Genomic DNA, 19,360 nt, shown 5'->3' with positions numbered 1-19,360 from the left:
GCAGAGCTAACTGATACTTTTTTGGGGACCAGTGACACCAATACAGTGAAAAAGATATAAAAGAAATATGCACTGTCACTGTACTAATGACACTGGCAGGGAAGGGGTTAACATCAGGGGGCGATCAAAGGGTTAAATATGTTCCTAGGGAGTGCTTACTCACAGTGGGGGAGGTGGTTTATCTGTGGGAAGGCAGAGATCCGTGTTCCTGCTTAGCAGAAACACACAGGAAGCTACGGTTGCCACCTTTTCTTTAACCACTTAAGCCCCGGAAGATTTTACCCCCATTCCGACCAGGGGGTATTTTACGACTCGGCACTGCGTGACTTTAACTGACAATTGTGCGGTCATGCAATGTGGTACCCAAACGAAATTTACGTCCTTTTTTTCCCACAAATAGAGCTTTCTTTTGGTGGTATTTGATCACCTCTGCGCTTTTTATTTTTTGCGATATTAATAAAAAAAGAGCGAACATTTTGCAAAAAAATGACATTTTCAACTTTGTCTTTTAAAAAATATCCAATATACTCAATTTATGTCATATATTTTGGCCAAAATGTATTTTAGCTACATGTCTTTGACAAAAAAAATTCAATGAGCGTATTTTTATTGGTTTGCGCAAAAGTTATAGCGTCTACAAACTATGGTGTAAATACTGAAATTTACGCAGCTTTAATTTTTGACTGCCTATCTCATTTCATGAAGTGCTAAAATGGCAGGGCAGTACAAAACCCCCCCAAACTACCACTTTTTGGAAAGTAGACATCCTTAGGAATGTTTTGAGAGGCATGTTGAGCTCATTGAATATTTCATTTTTTTGTCACAGGTGTTTGAAAAATGACTAAAACATTTTTTTTTTTTTTTTACACAAAGTTGTCATTGAAATGATATATTGCTCACACATGCCATGGGTATATGTGTAATTACACCCAAAAATATATTCTGCTGCTTCTCCTGAGTACAGGGATACCACATATGTGGGACTTTTTGGGAGCCTAGCTGTGTACGGGACCACAAAAACAAATCCCCACCATCAGAATTTCAAAGGGCGTACATTTTTCATTGCATTTTCTCATTACCTCTAACGGTTTAGGAGGCCCTGAAATGTCAAGATACCACAAAACCCCCCCAAATGACCCCATTTTGGAAAGTAGACACCCCAAGCTGTTTGCTGAGAGGCATGGTGAGTCCATGGAATATTTTATATTTTACCACAAGTTTTGGGAAAATTACTATTTTTATTTTTTTTTAATTTTTTTTTTTTTACACAACGTTGTCACTAAAAGATAAAATTCTCACACATGACATGGGTATATGTGGAATGACACCCCAAAATACATTCTGCCACTTCTGCTGAGTATGGGGATGCCCCATGTGTGAGACTTTTTGGGAGCCTAGCTGTGTACAGGACCGCGAAAACCAATCAACACTCCCAGGTTTTCTAATGGCGTAAATTGTGCATGTCACCTCTGCACTACCTGTCACAGTTTCGGAGGCCCTAAAATTCCAAGATAGCACAACCCCCGGCCCAAATGACCCCATTTTGGAAAGTAGACACCCCAAGCTATTTGCTGAGAGGCATGGTGAGTCCATGGAATATTTTATATTCTGCCACAAGTTCCGGGAAATACATATATATATATATTTTTTTTTTTACACAAAGTTGTCAGTAAATGATATATTGCTCACACATGCCATGGGTATATGTGAACTGACACCCCAAAATACATTCTGCTGCTTCTCCTGAGTATAGGGATACCCCATGTGTGAGACTTTTTTGCAGTCTAGCCGAGTACAGGACCCCGAAAACCAATCATCGCCTTCAGGCTTTCCAAGGGCGTAAATTGTTGATTTCACTCCTGACTACCTATCACAGTTTTGGAGGCCATGAAATGCCAAGACAGCACAACCCCCCCCCCCCCCCAAATGACCCCTTTTCGGAAAGTAGACACCCTGAGCTATTTGCAGAGAGGCATGTTGAGTGTTTTGCAGATCTCACTTTTTGTCACAAAGTTTTGGAAATTGAAAAAAGAGGAAAAAAATGCATTTTCCTGTTTTTTCTTCATTTTCCAAAAAAAATGAGAGCTGCAAAATACTCACCATGCCTCTCAGCAAATAGATTGGAGTGTCTACTTTGCAAAATGGGGTCATTTGGGGGGGGGGGGTTTGTGCAATCTTGGATTTTTATGGACTTCAAAAGTGTGATAGGTAGTAAGGAGTGAGATCAACAATTTACACCCATAGAAAGCCAAAAGGTGCGCATTGGTTTTCCGGGTCCTGTACGCGGCTAGACTGGCAAAAAGTCTCACACATGGGGTATCCCTGTACTCAGGAGAAGCAGCAGAATGTATTTTGGGGTGTCATTTCACATATACCCATGGCCTGTGTGAGCAATATATCATTTACTGACAACTTTGTGTAAAAAAAAAAGAAAAATAATAATTTTCCCGAAACTTGTGGCAAAATATAAACTATTCTATGGACTCACCATGCTTCTCAGCCAGTAGCTTGGAGTGTCTACTTTGCAAAATGGGGTCATTTGGGGGGGTTTTGTGCTATCTTGAAATTTCAGGGCCTCTGAAACTGTGACAGGTAGTCAGGGGTAAAATCAGCAATTTACGCCATTAGAAAACCTGAAGATGTGGACTGGTTGTCGGGGTCGCGTACACAGCTAGGCTCCTAAAAAGTCTCACACATGTGTCATTTCACATATACCCATGGCATGCATGAGCAATATATCATTTAGTGACAACTTTCTGTAAAAAAACAAAAAAACAAAAAAATAATAATAATTTTCCCGAAACTTGTGGCAAAATATAAAATACTCCATGGACTCACCATGCCTCTCAGAAAAAAGCTTTGGGTGTCTACTTTTCAAAAAGGGGTCATTTGGGGGGTGTTTGAACAGTCCCGGCATTTTATGCTCAATCTTAGCCACACATCACCCACTCTTCTAACCACTTGAAAACCAAGCCTTTTCTGTGCCTTTTTGTTTACATGAAAAAATATTTTTTTTTACTAGAAAATTACTTTGAACCCCCAAACATTATATATTTTTTTAAAGCAGAGGCCCTATAGAATAAAATGGTGGATGTTGCAAATTTTTTTGTCACACGGTATTTGCGCACAGATTTTCCAAACGCAATTTTTGCGAAAAAAATACATTTTTTTTAATTTATTGCACAAATACACTATATAATTCCAATTTTTTTGGTAAAATGTAAAAGATGATCTTATGCCGAGTTCATAGACACCTAACATGACATGCTTTAAAAATTGCGCATGCCTGCGCAGTGGCAAAAACATACGTACATTTTTAAAAACCTTTAAAAGTCTCTACAGGTTACCACTTTAGACTTACAGAGGAGGTCTACTGCAAGAATTACTGCACTCGATCTGGCGATCGCGTCGATACCTCACATGCATGCTGCAATTGCGGTTTACATATGACACTAGACCACCGCTTGCGTGCGCCATTGCGCGCAAGCACCGGGGGAAAGGGGGGGGGCTCAATTTTTTTTTTCTTTTGCTTTTTATGTTATTTTGACACCTTTCCTTTAATTTTTTTTTAAATCATTTTTATTGTTATCATAGTGAATTTAAATATCCCCTATGATAGCAATCTGTGGTGACAGGTACTCTTTTTAAAAAAAATTGGGGTCTTTTAGACTCTAGATCTCTCCTCTGACCTTAACGCATCTGACCACACCAAAATTGGTGTGATAAAATACTTTCCCAATTTCCCAATGGCCCTGTTTATTTCTGGCGAAACAGAAGTCATAAAATGCTCGTAGCCTCCGGCATCTTAGGCCATAGAGATGATTGGAGCCATTCTCATCTCCAATTAGCTCTATGGTTAGATAATTGAACCACCGGCTGCACTCTTGGGTTAACCGGTGGGACAGGAGAGCCCGAGAAAAACCACGGAAGGCTGCGGAAGGCGGCGGTGGGGGGGGGGGAGGCCCCTCCCACTGCATGTAAAAGCAGTCTAGCGGCCAATTACCTGCTAGGATTGCTTTTACATGTAAGCCGACCGCTGGCTGTAAAAAACGATGCCAAGATTATGCCTAAATCTGCAGGCATCATCCTGGTATAACCACTCAAAATCCAGCAACGAACCAGTACATTGCTGGTCCTTGTTTGGCATATAGGTTTTTTTTTTTTTTCATGCAGCCTGTGGGCTGAACGGAAAAAAAGAGAACCTATCAGAAATCAGCACAGGAATAAGGCTCGGTTTCCACTAGTGCGACTTGCGGTGCGACTTGACACATGTCAAGTCGCACAGCAAGTCAAAACCCATTGTTTTCAATGGGGCCCGTTTCCACTGCCGCGGCTTCAGTTGCCGCGACCTCAAAAGTAAATCGTGTACTACTTTTGAGCGCGACTTCCCTCTATATATGAGGGACAAGTCTAACTGAAGCCGCGGTTTACTTTTGCTACGAAGTCGTGCTAGAAGTAGCACGACTTCGTAGCCGCACTAGTGGAAACCTAGCCTAATGCGTAGTATTACTCATCATTAACCGCCCAAACAACCACCCACTGAATTTAATGATGGGTATACACGACACCATCCACGTATACCAAAATAGGATTTTAACTGCAGTGCTGAAATCAGAAAATCACCACAGCTGCTATCAGAAAAGGTATCCATATATGCTGAGCGCAAACACTGTTTGTGTCAGAATATATAAAATCAATGCGTGGTAGCCGACGAGTACCTGCAAGAGAAACAGGTCACAAAAGAATGAAAAAACAAAAAGTACATTAAAAAAGTACAGTAGGAAGAGTAGAAGGACATATAAAATGACTGACAACAACAGTTTTTGGATCTTCATCATTAACCGCCCAAACAACTACCCACTGAATTTAATGATGGGTATACACGGCACTATCCACGTATACCAAAATAGGATTTTAACTGCAGTGCTGAAATCAGAAAATCACCACAGCTGCTATCAGCAAAGGTATCCATATATGCTGAGCGCAAACGCTGTTTGTGTCAGAATATATAAAATCAATGCGTGGTAGCCGACGAGTACCTGCAAGAGAAACAGGTCACAAAAGAATGAAAAAAGAAACAAAGGACATTGAAAAAAGTATAGTAGGAAGGAGTAGAAGGACATATAAAATTACTGACACCACAACAGTTTTTGGATCCTTTTATTTTTCTTTCTAACTGTTCCTTTATTTCTTGATTTGGGAGGGACTGCGATCTTCTGCGATCTTCTGCGATCTTCCAGCTTGGGTCTCTCAAAATGTCGATGGACATCCAACATCCTTCAAGACCCTGTGTTTATGTGCCCTACACTGTGTCGTGCTGTACCCTACGCTAATAATCCACTAGTGTATGGTAGCGCTCGAAACATTCCCCGATGCAGAGACCAGGTTGGTCAGGACATTTGGGACAATAATAGCGGGTGTCACGCCTAAATCCGCGCTTGCTACAGACACGACATCTTCTTTGGGGCCATCTTTGGGTAGGGGTACTCGGGAGGACATGTGAAAAATGCCTCTCATGCAGCCGGCTCACTGCATCTGGAAGGGGAAGTTGGACAGGCATGCCTCCTGGGTACAGGTAGGCAAGGATGATCTCTTCCTGGAATTCCCGGAAAGATCCAGTTCGTCCTGACGCCCTGTATAGGACAAAGGCGTTCAGCATAGCCAATTGGTATAGGTAAACAGACACTTTTTTGTACCAGCGTCTGGCTTTACGGGCAACTAAATACGGCGCCAAAAGCTGGTCGTTAAGGTCCACCCCTCCCATATTAAGGTTATATTCGTGGACACAGAGGGGTTTCTCCATAACGCCAGTTGCCGTAGGAATTTGGATCGTCGTGTCTGGGTGAAGGGAGGACAGAACATAAACATCCCGTGTATCCTTCCACTTCACCGCAAGCAATTTGTCCGTTTTCAAGCAGGCTCTCGCCCCCCCGACTAAGACGGGAATCTACAAGCTGTTGGGGGAAGCCCAGGCGATTAGGTCGCACGGTGCCACATGCGCCAATTTGTAAATCGAGAAGGTGACTAAATAGTGGCACGCTTGTGTAAAAGTTGTCCACGTACAAATGGTACCCCTTTCCGGATAAGGGTGACACCAAGTCCCAAACGATCTTACCGCTGCTCCCTATGTAGTCTGGGCAGTTGGGGGGCTCCACACAGCTATCTTTTCCCTCATAGACCCGGAAACTAACTGTATTGCCTGTGGCCCTGTCACACAATTTATACAGTTTGACCCCGTACTTGACACGCTTGCTGGGGAGGTACTGTTTCATAGCAAGGCGGCCAGTAAATTTAATCAGGGACTCGTCAACGCAGACAACTTGTTCGGGGGTAAACAAGGCTGCAAACCGTTGATTGAAGTGGTCTATGAGGGGCCGAATTTTGTGGAGCCGATCGTATGCAGGGTCTCCCCGAGGACGACAGATTTCATTGTCGCTGAAATGCATAAATCGCAGAATTTGCTCGTATCTCGTCCTGGACATAGAGGCAGAGTACATGCGCATATGGTGAACTGGGCTAGTGGACCAATATAGCCGCAATTCACTCTGTTTAGTTATGCCCATGTGGAGGGAAAGGCCCAGAAAGATCTTAAATTCGGAAACCGTTATAGGTTTCCAGCCCAATCGTCTGGCAAGGTGCGAATTTGGGTTGGCGGCGATGAATTGTTGTGCATATAAATTTGATTGATCCACAATAGATCTGTAAAGATCTTCCATGAAGAACAGCTCAAAAAAGTTCAGGGGCGTAAAACCAGCTGTCTCCACGTGGATTCCAGGTTGGGCGGTGAATGGGGGAAGTACTGGTGCTGTAGAATCAGTGGGTTGCCAATTAGGAAATGCCAGCGCATCAGGGAGGGCACTATGGGCTCTACGGGCCTGTCTTCGAATACGCGGTGGCTGCGGGCCACTACTTGTGCTAGCCACCGCACCAGCTTCAACTGCAATTGGGGGACTCGCCACGTCACCAGGTCTTACTGCAGTGCTGGTTGTACTAGGTCCAGGTTGTACTAGGCCACTGGCGCTTGCCAGGTCGCCAGAAAAATGAGCGGCACTAGTACCCACACTCTGCTCCATACGAGCACCCTGCGATTCCTGCATCTCAACAACTTCAGAATGGGGTCGGGTACGCCTGGGTCTAACAGGGACCCATCTGTCGTCGGAGCTATCTGTCAGGGAGCCGCTGCCGTCATCAGGTTCATATACTGACACTAATTCGGTCATTGTAGCTTCCCCTTCGCTATCAGATGACTCGGTCAGCATATAACTGATAAGCTCTTCATCACTGTACGAACGTTTAGACATTTTGGTAACTAAATTTAGCCGTACAGTGATGCGACTCACAGGTAATAAAAGCACCTGGTTGTCGAAGATTATTTCAAGCGCTACAAAAAAAACTGCTAATGCTAGCAGGGATCAGGCCTGACTCTGCTAACACAGCGGTTTTGTGTCTTGTGTTTTTTTGCAAGTGACAGTAATCTATTGATTACTACACTTGCCTGGGTGAAAGGGTTAAACGCAGGTGCTGGCCGGAATCAGTACTGATCGTGCAAACACCGCGTTTTGGGAACCCTAAACTATGGGGGCGCTAGTATAGTTCTGATCAGATCAGATATTGATCTGTTCAAACACTATACTAGAAATGGAAGTGTATGTGCGTGCGTGCGTGCGTGCGTGTGTGGCAATCAAGGGGTTACTTCTAAACTATGCGCCGGGGATCTGGGGGGGGGGGTGGCGGGGACCCTAAACCTCCTTTGGGAAAGAAACTAGCTCGCTAGCGCAACCTCAAGTCACAATGACACCAATACAAAATACAGTAAAAACAGTATATTATGTGTGTATTAGTGCTAATGTGACAGAGGGTGTAGGGGTTAACGGGATGTGATCAGGGGGGATCAGGGGTTTAAATCTTTATTAGAAGGGACTGGCGGGTATCCTAAAGATAAAAGAAACGGTGGCAAGCGCTAAACCTGGTCACAAGTCACACTTATACGGGTATATAGAAAATGCTATATACTGTATACAGTGTGTGTTGTGGCAGGGGGTGTAGGGGTGATCAGGGGGGGATCAGGGGATTAAATCTTTATTGGGCGGGTGGCGGGGACCCTAAACCTCCTTGGGACACAAACTTAGTCGCCTGCGCTAATTCTGATCACAATGACACTAATACAAATATACAAAAACACAGTATATTACGTTTGTATTAGTGCTGATGTGACAGAGGGTGTAGGGGTTAACTAGCGGTGATCAGGAGGGGATCAGGGGCTTAAATCTTTATTAGGGGGGGTGGCGGGTAATTCAAGTGGAAAAAGGGGGGTCGCAAGCGCTAGACCTGACCACAAATCACACTTATACGGGTATATAGCAAAATGCTATATACTGTATACGGTGTGTGTTATGGCAGGGGGTGTAGGGGTGATCGGGGGGGGGGGTCAGGGGCTTAAATCTTTATTGGGCGGGTGGCGGGGACCCTAAACCTTCTTGGGACAGAAACTTAGTCGCCTGCGCTAATTCTGATCACAATGACACTAATACAAAAATACAATAACACCGTATATTGCGTTTGTATTAGTGCTGATGTGACAGAGGGTGTAGGGGTTAACGCCGGTGATCAGGGGGGGGTCAGGGGAGATCAGTGGGTTAAATCTTTATTAGGGGGGGTGGGGGGTAATTTGAGTGGAAAAGGGGGGTCGCAAGTGCTACACCTGTTCACAAATCACACTTATACAGGTATATAGGTAACTGCTATATGCTGTATATAGTGTGTGTTTTGTCAGGTGCTGTAGGGGTTAATTGGGGGGGGCAATCGGGGGTGAAATGTGCCTATCTAGCTGTGTGTGGGTGCTTGGTGCAATTACTCACAGTAAGATGTGCTCTCCTCTCACGCTGGATCCAAAAAGACCGTTGTGGGGGGAGGGCACATCTCCTCTAAGCCTGTGTTTACATTTCACAGGCTTAGAGGGTGATCTGATTGGGCAGGACCGATCAACAGGTCCAGACCAAAAATGATTGGCCTGGACCTGATGACTGATCGGTTCTGAACCCAATCGAGCCATCGGTGGTGGCGGGGGCGCGCGGGAGGGCGCACAGGGCTGGCAAAAAGTGCTAACGTAGGCCTACGTCAGTTTGCCTGGCCGGGGCTGAGTGCCGACGTAGATCGTCGTGCGCCAGTCGTAAAGTGGTTAAGCCAAACCCGAACACTTTAGCCGCGCATGGCAACATTTATTTTTAAGGGGGAACGCTGCAGACTCTGATGTAAAGGGGAACTCTAATATAAGGGGGTTTCTGCTCACCAAACCTCCCACTTACATCAGAGTTCCCAGCGTTCCCTCTATAATTAGGGTTCCGAAAGCCCCCTTACATCAGAGTCTACATGGCACCCCTTAAATCTTACCTTAGGGTACTCACTCACTTGGAGGCAGGAGAAAGAAGGGAGAGCGGGCGGAGACTTCAGTCATAGACATTGGATGGTGAGCTCATTCACCCGAGGATGGAGGCTCAGGCATCAAAGCCTTTCATCCACTGTGTATCTGCCAGTTGCTGAGCTTCAAACGTTCAGCCCTCACATCCCTTTCCTGAGGCACAGAACGCCAGGGATTGGAGTGTGGGTGGGCAGACAGATAGGAAGGGGTGGGGGGAGGAGTAGATCAAGCCCTTTCTCCTCTCCTGTCTGTGTATGGGGGTGAGGCCGGTGTGAACATCTATGCACTCAGGGGTTGTGGTACTTGGTTACTTGGGGAGCCACAGTCCATTTTGAATATTGTGTCCGGGATTCAGGTGGCCTGAAACCCAAACACATGATTCAAAACCGAAACTGTCTGGGTGAATCCTGGATGGGTGACAACCCTACAGGAAGTGCCAGCTAGTGTAGTTTTGGGGTTAAAGGGTTTTAGTAGCAAAGGATTAAAAACACTCCAAAGAGGTAAGATATACAAGTGCTTATCTGGTGGCAGAGTCTGTGGATGTGGATCCTCCTAGAACCGTCCTGCAGGACCGCTATCACCTATTCCAGCTGCTGAGCAGAGAGATGGCTGACTTGGGAGCCTGGAGGAGCCAGTGTGGAAGACACAGCGGAAGTGACGTCACCGGAAGGATAGGAGGTACCAGATGAGAAGAGAAGCAAGGCTATGCATGCAGAGTATTTTGCTCCTTCTACAGGCCTTTCCTCTTAGTCTATACAGAACCAGTCACAACTGTGAGGACAGCAGCCGCAGGTGGTCCCATGCATTCCTTTATTGTACCCCCATAACCAAAGACCAGTGGCATTTTATGGAATACCCTCTACCCTGATCATTGGTATTTTTAAATATTGATTAGAGTTTGGAAGACTAATGTCATAGACAGGTTGCCAAAAGGTTTAGGGCTTTAGAAAGGGCCTCCAATGGCTGTCAATGTGGTGCCTTCTCCACTCTCCATCTCACTAATAAAACCCCAATGGATGACTCTCTATGAACTGATCACATTCCAATCACCGATCATCTAATCATTGGTAAAAAAGAAGACTCGGCACAGAATATTGTACGAAGAGTTTTTATTGGACAAGATCAGAATAAGCGATTACCACACAGTAAACGATATGAATAAAATAAAGCTTAAATCTTTTATAATAGAACAAATGTGTCAAATGTATTAATAATCATACATTGGTTGGACCAATAAAAAGCCGGCTACTTCAATAAATCAAGCTCATGTATCGTCATGATTTCCCGCCAACCCCACAGCGGGTCAGAGGGCGATGCGGGTGTAAACCAACCCCGAGTGGACTGTGGTGGTTTCACATTTGTTTATGGACTAAACAGTTCCACCCGTTACAATCCAGCGTCCATTTCCGTAGTACCAGCAGGGGGCGCACTCTGATTTTTCATTATATTTTCCTTTATTTTTAAACTTTCCCACACTCTGAACATGAAAACGGAGCCTCTAATATAAGTGTGAATTCTTTGCTGTTTGAAACGTACATAAGGAGTGAAACATTTCCCGCACACTGAACATGAAATAGAACGCTCGTCCGTATTAACTTTCTGGTTTCTAAGAAATAAACTTTTCTTTGGAAAACATTTCCCGCACTTGTAACATTAAAAAGGGTGGTCATCTGTGTGTAAGTAGGTGCTCTTAGTTAAACATTTCCCGCACTCTGCACAAGATTAGAGACGTTCGCCTGTATGAACTTTCTGGTGTCTAACAAGTAAACATTTGTACGCAAAACAATTCCCGCACTCTGAACATTAACAGGGAGGCTCATCTGTGTGTATTCTCTGATGGCTAAGAAGGCTTCCTTTACGAGTAAAACATTTCCCGCACTCTGAACATGAATAAGGAAGCTCACCTGTGTGTTCTCTGATGGCTAAGAAGGCTTCCTTTACGAGTAAAACATTTCCCGCACTCTGAACATGAATAAGGAAGCTCACCTGTGTGTGTTCTCTGATGGCTAAGAAGGCTTCCTTTACGAGTAAAACTTTTCCCGCACTCTGAACATGAATAGGGACGCTCACCTGTGTGTGTTCTCTGATGGCTAAGAAGGCTTCTTTTACAAGTAAAACATTTCCCGCACTCTGAACATGAAAAGGGACGCTCTCCTATGTGAATTCTCTGGTGCTGAAGAAAGTTTCCTTTTTCATTAAAACATTTCCCGCACTCAGAACATGAATAGGGAAGCTCATTTGTGTGTATTCTCTCATGTCTAAGAAGGCTTCCTTTACGATTAAAACATTTCCCGCACTCTGAGCATGAATAGGGACGCTCCCCTGTGTGAATTCTCTGGTGCTTAAGAAAGCATCCTTTTTCATTAAAACATTTCCCGCACTCTGAACATGAATAGGGACGCTCCCCTGTATGAATTCTCTGGTGCTGAAGAAAATGTCCTTTTTCAATAAAACATTTCCCGCACTCAGAACATGAATAGGGAAGCTCACCTGTGTGTATTCTCTCATGTCTAAGAAGGCTTCCTTTACAATTAAAACATTTCCCGCACGTTGAACATGAATAGGGACACTCACCTGTGTGTATTCTCTGATGGTTAAGAAGGTGTCCTTTCTGAGTGAAACATTTCCCGCACTCAGAACATGAATAGGGACGCTCCCCTGTGTGAATTCTCTGGTGCTGAAGAAAATGTCCTTTTTCATTAAAACATTTCCCGCACTCAGAACATGAATAGGTAAACTCATTTGTGTGTATTCTCTCATGTCTAAGAAGGCTTCCTTTACGATTAAAACATTTCCCGCACTTTGAACATGAATAGGGAAGCTCTCCTGTGTGTATTCTCTGATGGCTAAGAAGGCTTCTTTTCTGTTTAAAACATTTCCCGCACTCTGAACATGACAATGAATTCTCTCCTGTATGAACCCCTTTATGGTGTAAAGAAGATTCCCTGAGATGAGATGGTTTCCCGCACCCGTCTGCACTGTCAGATATTAGAGGACTATGTGAAGTATCAGGAGATTCCAATGATCTCCTCCAATGGTGAGGTCTGTCATGTATATTATGAGGAACGGGATTTACTTCTGGAGAAGATGCCATGTCATTATCTTCTGTAGTCACATCTTCCTCCGATGTCCTTCTATTCCCACCACAGAGTCCGTCTGTCAGAAGACAAGAAAAATTACCAAGAGTTTTCCACACTCATATACACTGCTCAACACTTTATAAATCAGAGTATGACATCAAGTCAGGGAAACTCCTGGGATATTCATCTGGTCAGTGAAGTAGTAGAGGGGGTTGTTACCAACAGGTGCACTAGATGGGCAACAATGAGACGACCTCCAAAACAGGAATGGTTTTACAGGTGGAGGCCACTGACATTTTTCCCTACTCATCTTTTCTGAGTGTTTGTCACTAGTTTTGCATTTGGCTGGGGTCAGTGTCACTACTGGTAGCATGAGGCCATACCTGGACCCTATAGAGGTTGCACAGGCAGTCCAACTCCTCCAGGATGGCACATCAATACCTCCCATTACCAGAAGGTTTGCTGTGTCTCCCAGCACAGTCTCAGGAGTAGGGAGGAGATTCCAGGAGACAGGCAGTTACTCTAGGGGAGCTGGACAGGGCCGTAGAAGGTCCTTAACCCATCAGCAGGACCGGTATCTGCTCCTTTGTGCAAGGAGGAACAGGATGAGGACTGCCAGAGCCCTACAAAATGACCTCCAGCAGCCACTGGTGTGAATGTCTCTGACCAAACAATCAGAAACAGACTTCATGAGGGTGGCCTGAGGGCCCAACGTCCTCTAGTCGGCGCTGTGCTCACTGCCCGGCATTGTGGAGCTCGATTGGCATTGGTCATTGAACACCAGAATTGGCAGCTCCACCACTGGCACCCTGTGCTTTTCACAGATGAGAGCAGGTTCACCCTGAGCACATGTGACAGACGTGGAAGGGTCTGGAGAAGCCGTGGTGAACGCTGAGCTGGCTGTAACATCGTTCAGCATGACCGGTTGGGTGGTGGGTCAGTGATGGTCTGGGGAGGCGTATCCATGGAGGGACGCACAGACCTCTACAGGCTAGACCAGGGATGGGCAAACTTTTTGACTCGAGGGCCGCAATGGGTTCATATATTGGACCCGGGGGACGGACCAAGAGTAGATGGACAGTGTGTATGTGTGAATTAATATAAACTCAATTTAAATTTCAATGCAGATATGCCAGCGTGCCCCCTTTCAATGCAGATATGCCAGGGCCCCCTTTCAATGCAGATATGCCAGGGCCCCCTTTCAATGCAGATATGCCAGGGCCCCCTTTCAATGCAGATATGCCAGGCCCCCCCCCCCCCACGCGAGACCAGTGCACTTACCTCAGGCAGTGCTTCTCTTCAGTCCCCCGATGTCTCCTCGAGTCCTCAGTTCTCCCACCTCCTCCTCGGCCAATGGCATGGGAATTGCCTTTCAGCCAATCAGGAAGCGGGAGGACCCGCTTCCTGATTGGCCAGGAGGAGGATCCGTGTGACAATAGCAAATTTTCATTTGCTATTGTCACACAAAGGATGGGCACAGAGCAGTGCGCCCCGGCCGCCACTGCCGAAGTTCCCAGGGCGGCCCGGTACCGTTTGATCCACGGTACCGGTCCGCGGCCCAGGGGTCGGGGAACACTGCGCGCTCCACGGACTGGAATAAAAAGGTCCGCCAGGCCGTAGTTTGCCCATTCCTGAGCTAGACAATGACACCCTGACTGCCATTAGGTATTGGGATGAAATCCTTGGACCCATTGTCAGACTATATGCTGGTGCAGTGGGTCCTGGGTTCCTCCTGGTGGACAACAATGCCCGGCCTTATGTGGTGAGAGTATGCAGCCAGTTCCTGGAGGATGAAGGAATTGATACCATTGAATGGCCCCCACGCTCGCCTGACCTGAATCCAATAGAACCACTCTGGGACATTCTGTTTCAGTTCATTCTATGCCGCCAGGTTGCACCTCAGTCTGTTCAGGACCTCAGTGAAGCCCTGGTCCAGATCTGGGAGGAAATACCCCAGGACACCATCCGTCGTTTCATTAGGCACATGCCCCGGTGTTGTCAGGAATGCATACAAGGACATGGGGGCCATACACACCACTGAGGACCATTCTGAGTTGCTGCAATGACATTTCACCAAAATGGACTCTCCTGCTGCATCATTTTTTCACTTTGATTTTCGGGGTGTCTTTGAGTTCAGCCCTCTGTAGGGTGATCATTTTCATTTCCATCAAATGATGTGGCATCCTTTCCTTCCTAACACATTACCCAGTCCATACCAGTATAGATCCTAACACATTACCCAGTCCATACCAGTATAGATCCTAACACATTACCCAGTCTATACCAGTATAGATCCTAACACATTACCCAATCCATACAAGTATAGATCCTAACACATTACCCTGTCCATACCAGTATAGATCCTTACATTTTATCTGGTCCATACCAGTATAGATCCTAACACATTTCCAAGTCCATATCACTATAGATCCTAACACACTACCCAGTCCATACCAGTATAGATCCTAACACATTACCCTGTCCATACCAGTATAGATCCTGACATATTATCTGGTTTATACCAGTATAGATACTGACACATTACCCAGTCCATACCAGTATAGATCCTAACAGATTACCCAGACCATATCACTATAGATCCTAACACATTACCATGTCCATACCAGTATAGATCCTAATACATTACCCTGTCCATACCAGTATAGATCCTAACATATTATCTGGTCCATACCAGTATAGATCCTAACACATTTCCCAGTCCATATCACTATAGATCCTAACACATTACCCAGTCCATACCAGTATAGATCCTAACACATTACCCTGTCCATACCAGTATAGATCCTGACATATTATCTGGTCCATACCAGTATAGATACTGACACATTACCCAGTCCATACCAGTTTAGATCCTAACAGATTACCCAGTCCATATCACTATAGATCCTAACACATTACCCTGTCCATACCAGTATAGATCCTGACATATTATCTGGTCCATACCAGTATAGATCCTAACACATTACCCAGTATATACCCTAACACATTACCCAGTCCATACCAGTATAGATATCCAGTATGATGTTTTTCTGTGTGCAATCACAACACCAAACTATGACAACTAACCAGATCAATGATACCACCCAACCAAACATCACTAAGTAAGCTTTAACCCATTCTTGCATAATTACCCGAGCTGATATCTGGAGAAGTTTCTTCCTCTTTAACTGCGTCCATCATCCCAACCTCCTCTGTAAAATGCTGATCACCCCTCACATACGTCTTTTCCTTTATAACCCCAATTTGTACATTTATCAGATCTTCAACCTAAACCAACAAAATGGCAGAAATAATATTAAATACAAAAATAATAATAATAGAAGAATGATATCTCTTCGGGCTTGGGATCACTCTCCTATATTCTCATCTACCTGATGATGGTGAGGGATGGTGTGATCTTCCTGTGTGGAATCCCGGGAATACGGAGGATGGGGACATCTCTCTGGTGGATTTCTGTAACTGGATGACCCCATGGTGCCCTGGTACTGCTTTCTGTGACCTTTTGGAAACTCTGCCTCCTCCATCACAAAATCCTCATCATCCTCCTCTTTTATCTCTTCTTTAATGTTAACTTGTGTGGAATCCCGGGAATACAGAGGACGGGGACATCTCTCTGGTGGATTCTCATTACTGGATCCATCTGTAGGAAACACACACACTGACTGAATACATTGTTTCTATGTGTTTATCAGATGATGGGAGATCTAGGTGGAGCCTCCGTACTGCTCTCTCCTTTACAATAAAGTCTCCTCTTACCCGGTGATGTGAGGGGCGGCTGATTCTCCATCATGATGACTTTGTAGAAGTGGATCTACAGATCCTCAAAAATCAATCCATATACCCAAACAGTTTTTGTATTTAGTGGCCATCACTCACCTGTGCTGATGTCTGGAGAAGATTCCTCCTCTTTAACTTTGTCCATCATCCCAACCTCTTCCCTGAACTGCTGATCACCCCTCACATACGTCTCTTCTTCCTCTTTAACCTCATCTTTTATATCTATCAGATTTTCATTCTAAATAAACAAAATAGCAGGGAATGGTTTCTTTAAAATGTGAGCACAAATAACCTTATACCTAAAAGTGGAATATATTTTCATACAGTCAGATCACTTTTACAATCTCTACTTCCATCTTCACCTACCTGATGATGGTGGGGGATGGTGTGATCTTCCTGTGTGGGATCCCCAGAATACAGAGGACAGGGAATTCTCTCTGGTGGGTTCCCATTACTTGATCCATCTGTAGGAAACACACACACTGACTGAATATATTGTTTCTCCGTACTGCTCTCTCTTTTACAATAAAGTCTCCTCTTACCCGGTGATAGGAGAAGCGGCTGATTCTCCATCATGACGTCCTTGTAGAGATCCTTGTGTCCTTCTAAGAATCTTCTGAGAATCCTCCGCTCCTCTCTGATCAGGTCTGTGCTTTTTTAATAGAAATAAGAGCGATATCATGAGAGACGCGAGAGAGAGAAAGAAAGGTGGCAGCATTGGGTAGTGAGTGGGGGACAACAGTGTCAGTGGGGGTTGTGGAATATAGGTGAGCAGTGTGGGAAGGGGGGTGAGGAGAGGGGAACAACAGTGTTGGATGAGGAATGAGAAGTAGGGAACACGGGTGATAGATGGGGGTGAGGAATGGGGGACAGCAGTGTTAGATGGGGGTGAGGAGCGGGGGACAGTGGTGTTAAATGGGGGGGTGAGGAATGGGGGACAGCGGTGTTAGATGGGGGTGAGTAGTGGGGGCCCAGTTGGTGTTGGGGCAGAGGACGGGATTAATGTTAGTATTGATTAGTGATGAGGAAGGAAAGCTGCTGAATATTTCCAGAGGTGAGTGTCGGGGGCACCCCAAGCTCTGCCTCCTCCCCAGATAGATTATGAGTACCTCGGCTCTGCCTGGTGAGGGCGCTACAGGAGAGCGGGAGGAAGTTTTGTTGCTCATCCTACTTATGTGATTTTACCGGGGGACTGCAATCTGATTCTCAGTGTTTTGTGTTCCTCTGTTTCTGTTCCTCCGGCATAAAAACAGAAGGAGAACATTTTCTTTATGTAATTAAAGATTATATATAGAAAATAATATATTATTACCTCCTCTGCTGCCACTTTAAGCTACGTCTCCTCTCTTCTTCCTCCCGACTCGCTTCTGAAATTCCTATTTATATCTGACATCACTTCCTCTGTGGAACTACATCACTTCCTGTCAGTATCTTACATCACTTCCTGTCAGTATCTTACATTACTTCCTGTCAGTATTTTACATCTCTTCCTGTTTGTACCTCATCACTTCCTGTCTGTGCGTTCCATCTGAGAGAAGTCAGGTCACCACCTTGTGGACCATATTGTAAGGTGACCAGATTTTTAAAATGAAATCCGGGGACATATTTGGTTTTTTTGGGCAAATGGTAAACTATTTTATAAGCATATTTCCTTGAAATGATCTATGAGATGTATGTGGGATGTGTTTATGGAATGATTGTATGATATATATGTTATTTCTCACATTTCGTCCATGAGATAGAAAAGAAATACGGCAGAGCATCAATGTGCAAATAGTGGTGAAACACCCTATATAATAATAAAATGTAAAATATGCACATAAATTTTACTATGTATTGTGATTATATATGAGGGGGGGTCACCACTATTTGCATATTGCAGCTCTGCGATATTTCTTACCTTTTGCAGAGAGGGTGACACCATCACTAATATAGTGTAATACATTGGTTGATTTGCACAGGATATTCATTTATAGGTTTTACCATTATAAGTCCATTTGTAGAATTTTATAGATGAAGTGTAGGGCAGTGCAGCATTTTTTGTTGTTTATTGTTGCACGTTAGATGAGGGAACCGATAACAAGATTCTCTTATTGCTTTTCAGATTTTTTTACTTGCATGGTAGTTGTTTTATTTGATTTGTTGTTATGTCCCCTGTATGCTGGTGGTCAGTGTGCCCCCTGTATGCTGGTGGTCAGTGTGCCCCCTGTATGCTGGTGGTCAGTGTGCCCCCTGTATGTTGGTGGTCAGTGTGCCCCCTGTATGCTGGTGGTCAGTGTGCCCCCTGTATGCTGGTGCTACGTGCAGGGTGTGGGAGGATTCTACATGCAGGAGGATGCCACGTGCAGGGTGCAGGAGGATGCCACATGCAGGGTTCAGGAGGATGCCACATGCAGGGTTCAGGAAGATGCCACGTTCAGGGTTCAGGAAGATGCCACATGCAGGGTTCAGGAAGATGCCACATGCAGGGTTCAGGAGGATGCTACGTGCAGGGTTCAGGAGGATGCTACATACAGAGGGCAAGGCTATTACCTATTCTTTTTTCTACTGTATGTAATCACAGTATACATGTAATTATTTTTGTGTGTGTATGTTTTGTCAGTATATGTGTGAATATTATTTTCTGTGTGTGGGTGGGTCTGTGTAAGGTCACTCACACCCAGCCTATATAAAACATATACACCTCACATCACCTCACCACCAGAGATACACTACAGGAGATGGTGAGAGACTGCAGACACATTATTACAGGAGATGGTGAGAGACTGCAGACATGGTACAGAAGATGGTCAGACTGCAGACATGGTACAGGAGATGGTCAGAGACTGCAGATATGGTACAAGAGATGGTCAGAGACTGCAGACATGGTACAAGAGATGGTCAGAGACTGCAGACATGGTACAGGAGATGGTCAGAGATTGCAGATATGATACAGGAGATGGTCAGAGACTGAAGACATGGTACAGGAGATGGTCAGAGACTGCAGACATGATACAGGAGATGGCCAGAGACCGCAGACACGGTACAGGAGATCGCCAGAGACTGCAGATATGATATAGGAGAG

The 19,360-nt window shown here is 44.9% G+C and overlaps 1 pseudogene across 1 annotated transcript in view; it reads right to left on the bottom strand.

The window, feature by feature from the left end:
• LOC309550814 overlaps positions 1-14,518 on the bottom strand; it is a 567,902-nt pseudogene extending 553,384 nt beyond the window's left edge. The window contains exons 1-2 of the transcript in view: positions 14,451-14,518; positions 11,657-12,396 (exon numbers count right to left, since the gene is read on the bottom strand). The product of the transcript in view is annotated as an uncharacterized misc_RNA (transcript). The remainder of the gene's footprint in view (positions 1-11,656; positions 12,397-14,450) is intronic.
• Positions 14,519-19,360: the final 4,842 nt, after the last annotated feature.

This window comes from Pelophylax lessonae (genome assembly GCF_965119305.1).
Source record: "Pelophylax lessonae genome assembly, chromosome: 1".
Classification (NCBI taxonomy): domain Eukaryota; kingdom Metazoa; phylum Chordata; class Amphibia; order Anura; family Ranidae; genus Pelophylax; species Pelophylax lessonae.
This window is presented reverse-complemented; position numbering and strand designations above follow the sequence as displayed.